Source organism: Calliphora vicina, chromosome 4 (assembly GCF_958450345.1).
Source record: "Calliphora vicina chromosome 4, idCalVici1.1, whole genome shotgun sequence".
In the NCBI taxonomy this organism is placed as follows: Eukaryota; Metazoa; Arthropoda; class Insecta; order Diptera; family Calliphoridae; genus Calliphora; species Calliphora vicina.
In genome coordinates, this window is record NC_088783.1 from 14367774 (window position 1) to 14375644 (window position 7871).

A 7871-nucleotide genomic window follows, 5' to 3' on the forward strand; every position below is an offset into this window, starting at 1 on the left:
AACGAATTAATACCAGTCACAGTATTCATTCAACAATTAATTATGTAGTTTTATTTGTTGTATTAATAATGTATATACTTTCAAATTATGGTTTCTTCTATTGTGTGGAATAAAAATACTCAAACTTTTTGTTAAAACTATTATACATACATATTTTCATATATTGAATTTATTATTTCTAAATTTGTATAAGTATTTTCTCCATATGATTAATGTAATATATTCAACCATGATATATGAATTAATTCATAAAAAGAACATTAACACATGTGTTTATATTGTATTTCCAACATTTTTATTGTTATTGTGTATATTTTTAAATATTCAAAAATAAGTCATAAAATTAATTAGTAGCTATTTCTATTAATAATTTCAATTCATTTAAAGCTTACGAAAAGGCTATTGAGTTGAATTAAATTAAATTAAAAAAGAAATTGTTTTATATTGTTAGTGTAAACATTAAAATGCGAAAATTATTAATTTTTTCTAGAAATATTGGTTGTATGATTTAAAAATGCGGTAGTTTTTCAAATTTTTAGCTTTTATATAGAAATATTTACACAATATTCACATCTTTTTGTCAACATATGGATTCCGAGCCAAAGGAACTGGTCATCTTTTGAGGCCAAGAACAAAGCAAGCTAATTTGGGATAGTCTGATCGAAAGTAAAGTATATCCCAGAGAGAGCGTTCTACATCGATCGAAGTAAATAGTAATCAGACGTGCACGGCGTGGACTATAAAGAGGGTGAGGCAAAACTTCCCAATCACTTTATTCTAAAAACTTTTTAAACTTTGAATATTGTGGCCAATACTCGCTTCAAACGAATCAGTTGCGTTCGGTACAGTTTCCCTGTGATGGTCTGGTCAGATTTCAGCAGCTCATAATAGATAGGACCCTTTTTCTACCACAAAATACAGAGAATTACCTTAGCGCCATGGATATATGGCTTTGTTGCCAATTCGGCTAGTTCGACGTGCTTCACATACGATCTCTTATGCCTCGGCAAGTATTGATTCGGTGCAAAAATGATTTTCTTTTATAGTGTTCAAGCAGCAATTGAGACATACATAATCGTATTTTAAGGTCTCTCGGCTTGATTACCGATATAACATCAAACTGTGCTATTGTTACCGAAATAAGCCAATAACCTAAATAACCCCATACAATTTTGTAAAAATGAGCGAATTCAGTTAATTGTGAATAAATTCGAAAGTAATCCATCGATTTTTATGATCGATATCTCATTTTGTTCCTATTACATGTGTCTTTTCGATAAAGCATTAAATCTAAACAATTTCTGCCGTTTTCGATTTTTAATGATTTTTTTTTAACAAAAAAATTTTCTATTTTCACATAAAAAATATATTTTTTGCTTCAATGTGTTATTTTAACTCCGAAACTACTGAGCCGATTGAAGCGCAATATATAAACGGATTAGAGGTGATGTAAATCTAAACTTTTCTAATTTTATTTTAATAACATAGGATTAAACCTTTTTATACCCTACACCACCATAGTGGGGAGGGTATTATGCGTTTGTGCAGATGTTTGTAACGCCCAAAAATATTAGTCTAACATCCACCTTAAAGTATACCGATCGACTTAGAATCACTTTCTGAGTCGATTAAACGATGTCCGTCCGTCCGTCCGTCCGTCCGTCCGTCTGGTTGGCTGGCTGGCTGGCTGGCTGGCTGTCCATGTAAACCTTGTGCGCAGAGTACAGGTCGCAATTTTGAAGACATTTCGATCAAATTTGGTACATATTACTTTTTCTGCCCAAGGACCAAGCCTATTGAAACTGGCTGAAATCGGTCCATTATTTCACCTAGCCCCCATACAAATGTCCCCTCGAAATTGAACTTTATCGGTCATAAATGTTTAATTATACCCTACACCACCATAGTGGGGAGGGTATTATGCGTTTGTGCAGATGTTTGTAACGCCCTAAAATATTAGTCTAACACCCACCTTAAAGTATACCGATCGACTTAGAATCACTTTCTGAGTCGATTAAACGATGTCCGTCCGTCCGTCCGTCCGTCCGTCCGTCTGGTTGGCTGGCTGGCTGGCTGGCTGGCTGGCTGGCTGTCCATGTAAACCTTGTGCGCAGAGTACAGGTCGCAATTTTGAAGATATTTCGATCAAATTTGGTACATATTACTTTTTCGGCCCAAGGACCAAGCCTATTGAAACTGGATGAAATCGGTCCATTATTTCACCTAGCCCCCATACAAATGTCCCCTCGAAATTGGAATTTATCGGTCATAAATGTTTAATTTATCTATGTATCTACATAAATTTCGCTCCAAATAAGTTTTATATATACAAAATTCATGTCACCAAATTTTGTTACGATCGGTCCATAATTAGTCATAGCTCCCATATAGACCCGCTTCCGAAAATCACTTTAAAGTGCATAAATCGCTTAAAAATGTTGGTATACACACAAAATTCAACATAGTTAACTTTAATATAGACATAAATCACACGACCTAATTTTATGGTGATCGGTCCATAATTGGTCATAGCTCCCATATAAGGCCCACTTCCAAAAATCACTCAAAAATATAAATTATTGATATTTTAAAAGAAAAATATTTTTACTCATTTACTTGGTGTAGGGTATTATATGGTCGGGCTTGACCGACCATACTTTCTTACTTGTTTATCTATGTAATGGCTGCTCAACATGCTACCCAAACACCCCGAAAATTCAGATATAATAGAATTAATTCTGCAGATGTCGAACGGCTCTTAAATGAAAAAAGAAGATTTCGAAGAGAGTGGCAATTGCACAGATCCCCCCAACTAAAATCGAAGCTTAAAGATTGTATAAAAAGACTCATTGAATCATTGAATAAATATTTAGAAAGCCTGGACGCAACCCCACAATCGGATTACTCATTATGGCGAGCAACAAAAAATCTTAAAAAACCCGTTATATGTAAGTCCCCCTTGCGAAATTCAAGTGGTGGTTGGGCAAGAAATGATACTGAAAAAGGGAATCTGTTTGTTAATCATTTAAAAAAGTATTTACACCGAACACATCAAACGAAGCAATTGAGTTGCCACCTGTTGCACCCTATTTTGCAGCAGCCGTACCCCTACGTTTTGAGATTCGAGAGATCGAAAATGCTATTGCTGATTTAAATCCCAAGAAAGCGCCTGGTATGGATAAGATCAGCAACAAGATGCTTATGGAGCTACCCCGGATAGCAATAAAAATAATTCTTTTTATTTTTAATGCTATATTACGACTTGAATATTATCCTCCAGAATGGAAGGTTTCACTGGTTACCATGATACCCAAGCCGGGAAAAGATCACACAAAAGTAGAATCATACAGACCCATCAGCCTATTGTCTAATATATCAAAGCTATTTGAGAAGATACTTATGAACAAGTTGTACCCGATGTTAACTGAAAACAATTGTATTCCGAATCATCAATTTGGATTTAGAAGAAAACACAGTACTATCGAACAAACCCATAGACTTGTAAATATGGTGAGAAAAGCGTTTGAAGAAAAGAAATACTGTTCTGCACTCTTCATCGACATCTCTCAAGCGTTTGATAAGGTATGGCATGCTGGATTAATATACAAATTGAGTCAAAATTTACCGGCAAACACACATAAGCTATTAGAAAGCTATTTAACTGGTCGAACATTTAAGGTTAAAGAGGGAAACTTTTTAAGTACTGCACAACCCATTGAAGCTGGAGTCCCCCAAGGCAGTATCCTGGGACCTTTTTTTATATTTGATGTATTCGTCTGATATGCCAACTAACAATCGCACTCATACATCAACATTTGCTGATGATACTGCTATTCTAAGCATTCATGAAAACCCTCAAGAAGCGTCTCGTCACTTACAAAACCACATATTTGAATTAGAAAAATGGTTAAAACAATGGAAAATTAAAGTCAACGAGCAAAAATGTACACACATTACATTTACATTGCGTAGAGAATCATGCCCCCCTATTCATATCAATAACCAAACAATAATTCAACAATCGGAAGTGAAATACCTCGGAATACATCTCGATCGTCGCCTTACATGGAAAAGTCATATAGATGCAAAGTTGACTCAAATGAAATTGAAATCAATTCAAATTAATTGGCTTATTGGCAGAAACTCCACGCTTAGTTTAGATTGTAAACTTCTACTTTATAACATGATCATAAAACCGATATGGTGTTATGGCATACAGTTATGGGGCACGGCCTCAGCGTCAAATGTAGAAAAGATCCAAAGACGCCAAAACAAGTTTCTAAGAATGATCACAGTTGCCCCCTGGTATATCAAAAACGCGAATATACACAAAGATCTAAACGTGCCCATTGTAAAAACTGAAATCTCGAAAAACGTACAAAAATATTTAAAAAAACTTGAAGTTCACCCAAACCCGCTGGCCCGCAACATATTAGATAACCGTGGCCACACTCGATTAAGAAGGAGGGACACAGCAGACCTAATCTAGAAGGAAGAATGCCAATTTAACCAAAATAACCATGAACACAAAATTTTTTCGTCCGGCACTGGCTGGACTAATTAAATAATAATATTAGATATAAGATTTGAACCACTTATTGTTAGTTCATTAAATAATGAAGATATAATAAATAAATGATGAAAAAAAATCTATATATCTACACAAATTTCGCTCCAAATAAGTTCTATATATACGAAATTCATGTCACCAAATTTTGTTACGATCGGTCCATAATTAGTCATAGCTCCCATATAGACCCGCTTCCGAAAATCACTTTAACGTGCATAAATCGCTTAAAAATGATGGTATACACACAAAATTCAACATAATTAACTTTAATATAGACATAAATCACACGACCTAATTTTATGGTGATCGGTCCATAATTGGTCATAGCTCCCATATAAGGCCCACTTCCGAAAATCACTCAAAAATATAAATTATTGATATTTTAAAAGAAAAATATTTTTACTCATTTACTTGGTGTAGGGTATTATATGGTCGGGCTTGACCGACCATACTTTCTTACTTGTTTAATTATGTGGAGAAATATCTAACAAAATTTATAATTTTACTTAAACATTTTTTTAAAATAATCTATCCATAGAATTGAAAAAAACTTTTGTACTTAGGTATCTATATACAGGTAAGCCTCCATTTACGCGGTACTTTACGCGAATACGATATAACGCGAACTCAAATTAACAACCATTTTTTCAAATACGCGACTTTTTTTACACGATTTTTATATAATGCGGCAACAAACAACAAAAAAAATTAAAAAAACACAAGCGAATAACAGATTTCTTTTTTGAAAACTTCGTTAATTTTTATGAATTTTTTGTTTTGATCTCTTTTATGTATTAGAATATTTTGTTTTTTTAATTGAAATTTTTTCCTTAATTTTCGATAAGAAATAATATTTTTAGTTGAGTTTTTTTTACTTTACTTTTGTTTTAAGTAAGTTTTTAAATGCAAACGTACGTAACTACATTTTTATTGTTTTTACAGGATACGTTATTAAATCAATTATAATAGAGTATTCTTGGCAAATGTTCAATAAATCAATAACTCGATTTTGAATTTTTGTGTAGTTAGGTCCGCTTTCATTTAAGGAGATGATATGTATGTATGTACATATGTGTTTTCTATTTAACGCGATTTTTAGGTCCCAATTTCTTTTTTATTATGTGACTGATGTATTGTTTTACGCAAAATAAAAAAATATTGGCCCCACAGAACCTCGTTTTACGCGAATTTGATTTACACGCTATTTTTTTGGGCCCAACAAACCGTGTAAATGGAGGCATACCTGTAATGGTTAATCAAGCATTTCTTTGCTGTTGGCTTGTGTTATTTTTGGGCAATTAAAAATTTTGCAAATGCTTTACTTTCACCGCTCCTGATGGGTCTGTGGAATCCATGTTGAAAACATAAAGTCAAATATTCATATGTCAAATTTGATGCGAATCTGATCAGCCAATTATAAATTGAAGATTTCTTTACAAAATATTTTGATTTTGCCCAGATGCATAGTGATCTGGTTGAAACCAGAGGTCGTACATATAAATATCATCCTATTTGGACAGAAATAATTATGTTATTATTCTATTATCGCGATATCGAGCATCTGTAGCAGTCACTCCAGCACCAAACTGTGACTTTGACATATAGCACAGCTTTCTAGTGTGTTTAACTGAAAAACGAGACGTTAGTGGTTCAACACCAGTCGAAGCCATTCATTTGGTTTGTTCGTATTATATTAATTTGTATGTTTATGTTAAAACCATTGCTAATTTACAATTCCGGGTTCGATTCCCTGACAAGGCATTTTTTTCTGTTTTTTAGCTACATATTCTTGGGGGAAGTACATTTGTAAGTGAGACTCATGAATTTTTTCAAATTGCGAACAAAAATAACTAATGTTTCAGTCAAATAATAAGTAATTATCATTAGCTTCAATATTACTTGTTGGTTTATTTTCTGAGGGGGACGTTGTATGGGGACTAGGGATAAATGCATCTCGAATTTTGCCATACTTTACAGTATAATTTCAGAGTACTTATAACTATTTGGAAATTTTTTTTCAGGATTACCGAATAATCAACATATTTATGACTGCTCAAACAATATTTCGGGGGGGGGGGACAATTGTATTGGGGTTAGGTGAAATAATGGAACGATATTACCCATTTTCAATACCAAAACTTCAGCGAGCTAATCCATTCCATTGCAGCTATTTCGGTAACGTTTGCTCAACGGTAAAGTTAGGGGTAACTGTAGCCAACCTTGGGAAATTGCTGTTATTTCAATAACGATAACGGTAGCTTAGCGGTAACGATAAGCAACCTTTTTTCCATAAATTGAAAACCAATGAGGGCTTTGCAAGTTACACATGTTTAAATTTTAATGATGTAAATTAGTTTTTATTAGTTGCTTTTAAAATAAAAGATAAATAAATGATTAATGGAAGAAAGTTATAAATATAAAGCAAATGTTTTGTTATTCCATTTAATTCAATCATTTAAAAATCAAACGAAAACAAATATAAATTTATGCGATTAATGGCAAAAGATTGTTTATTTATTTTTAGTGATAAAAATCGTTAAAAACCTATACAAAAGTTACTAAAATTTAAGTTTACAAAAGTTTATTGTTGAGAATTAGAAAAATAACAAAAACATTAAAATTTGATTTAAAAAGGAAATGACCTATTTTCAGAAATGAATTAGATTTGCATGAATTTCGGAATTTTTTTAGAAATTAATGAATTAGTTACAGGATCCCTGTTATTATTTAAAAGAAAGAAATTTCTAATTTGTTTGTGAGTGTTTTTTTTTTTTGAATATATGAACAACCTGCTCTGTGGCATTCAGTTATTTTTTAAAATATTTGAATAAAATTATTTAGTCTTTATATTAATTTTTGTTTAAAATAGATTTTTTTTTGCAATAAATTAAGTTTTATATTGTTTTTGGGAGATAGTGTAAGAAAAACAACTTAAAAATCGTTTATAAATTTATGCAAAAAAAAAAAAACTGAAAGGGGGGTCGAAAATAAAAAAAACACAAATTTTCTAAAGAAATTTTACCGCTTCTTTCTTTTAAATATACACAAGAGTTTTTAAAAGCAAATTTTAATATCTTTTAGTGTCAATAGGGTCAACATTCTGAAGTTGGCATTTTTTTTCTTTGTGGAGGGGGGGATTATGTTTCAAATTCATTAATCACCTTGTGTCTTAACCTAATTTAAATAATTATAACAACAACAACCATAACATTAAACATCACCAGCTAAACTATGAAATTCTAGTCAAAGACCGATCGGCTCTCTTTAACCAACCAGCCAGCCAAGCGCTCAAATCTTTTCA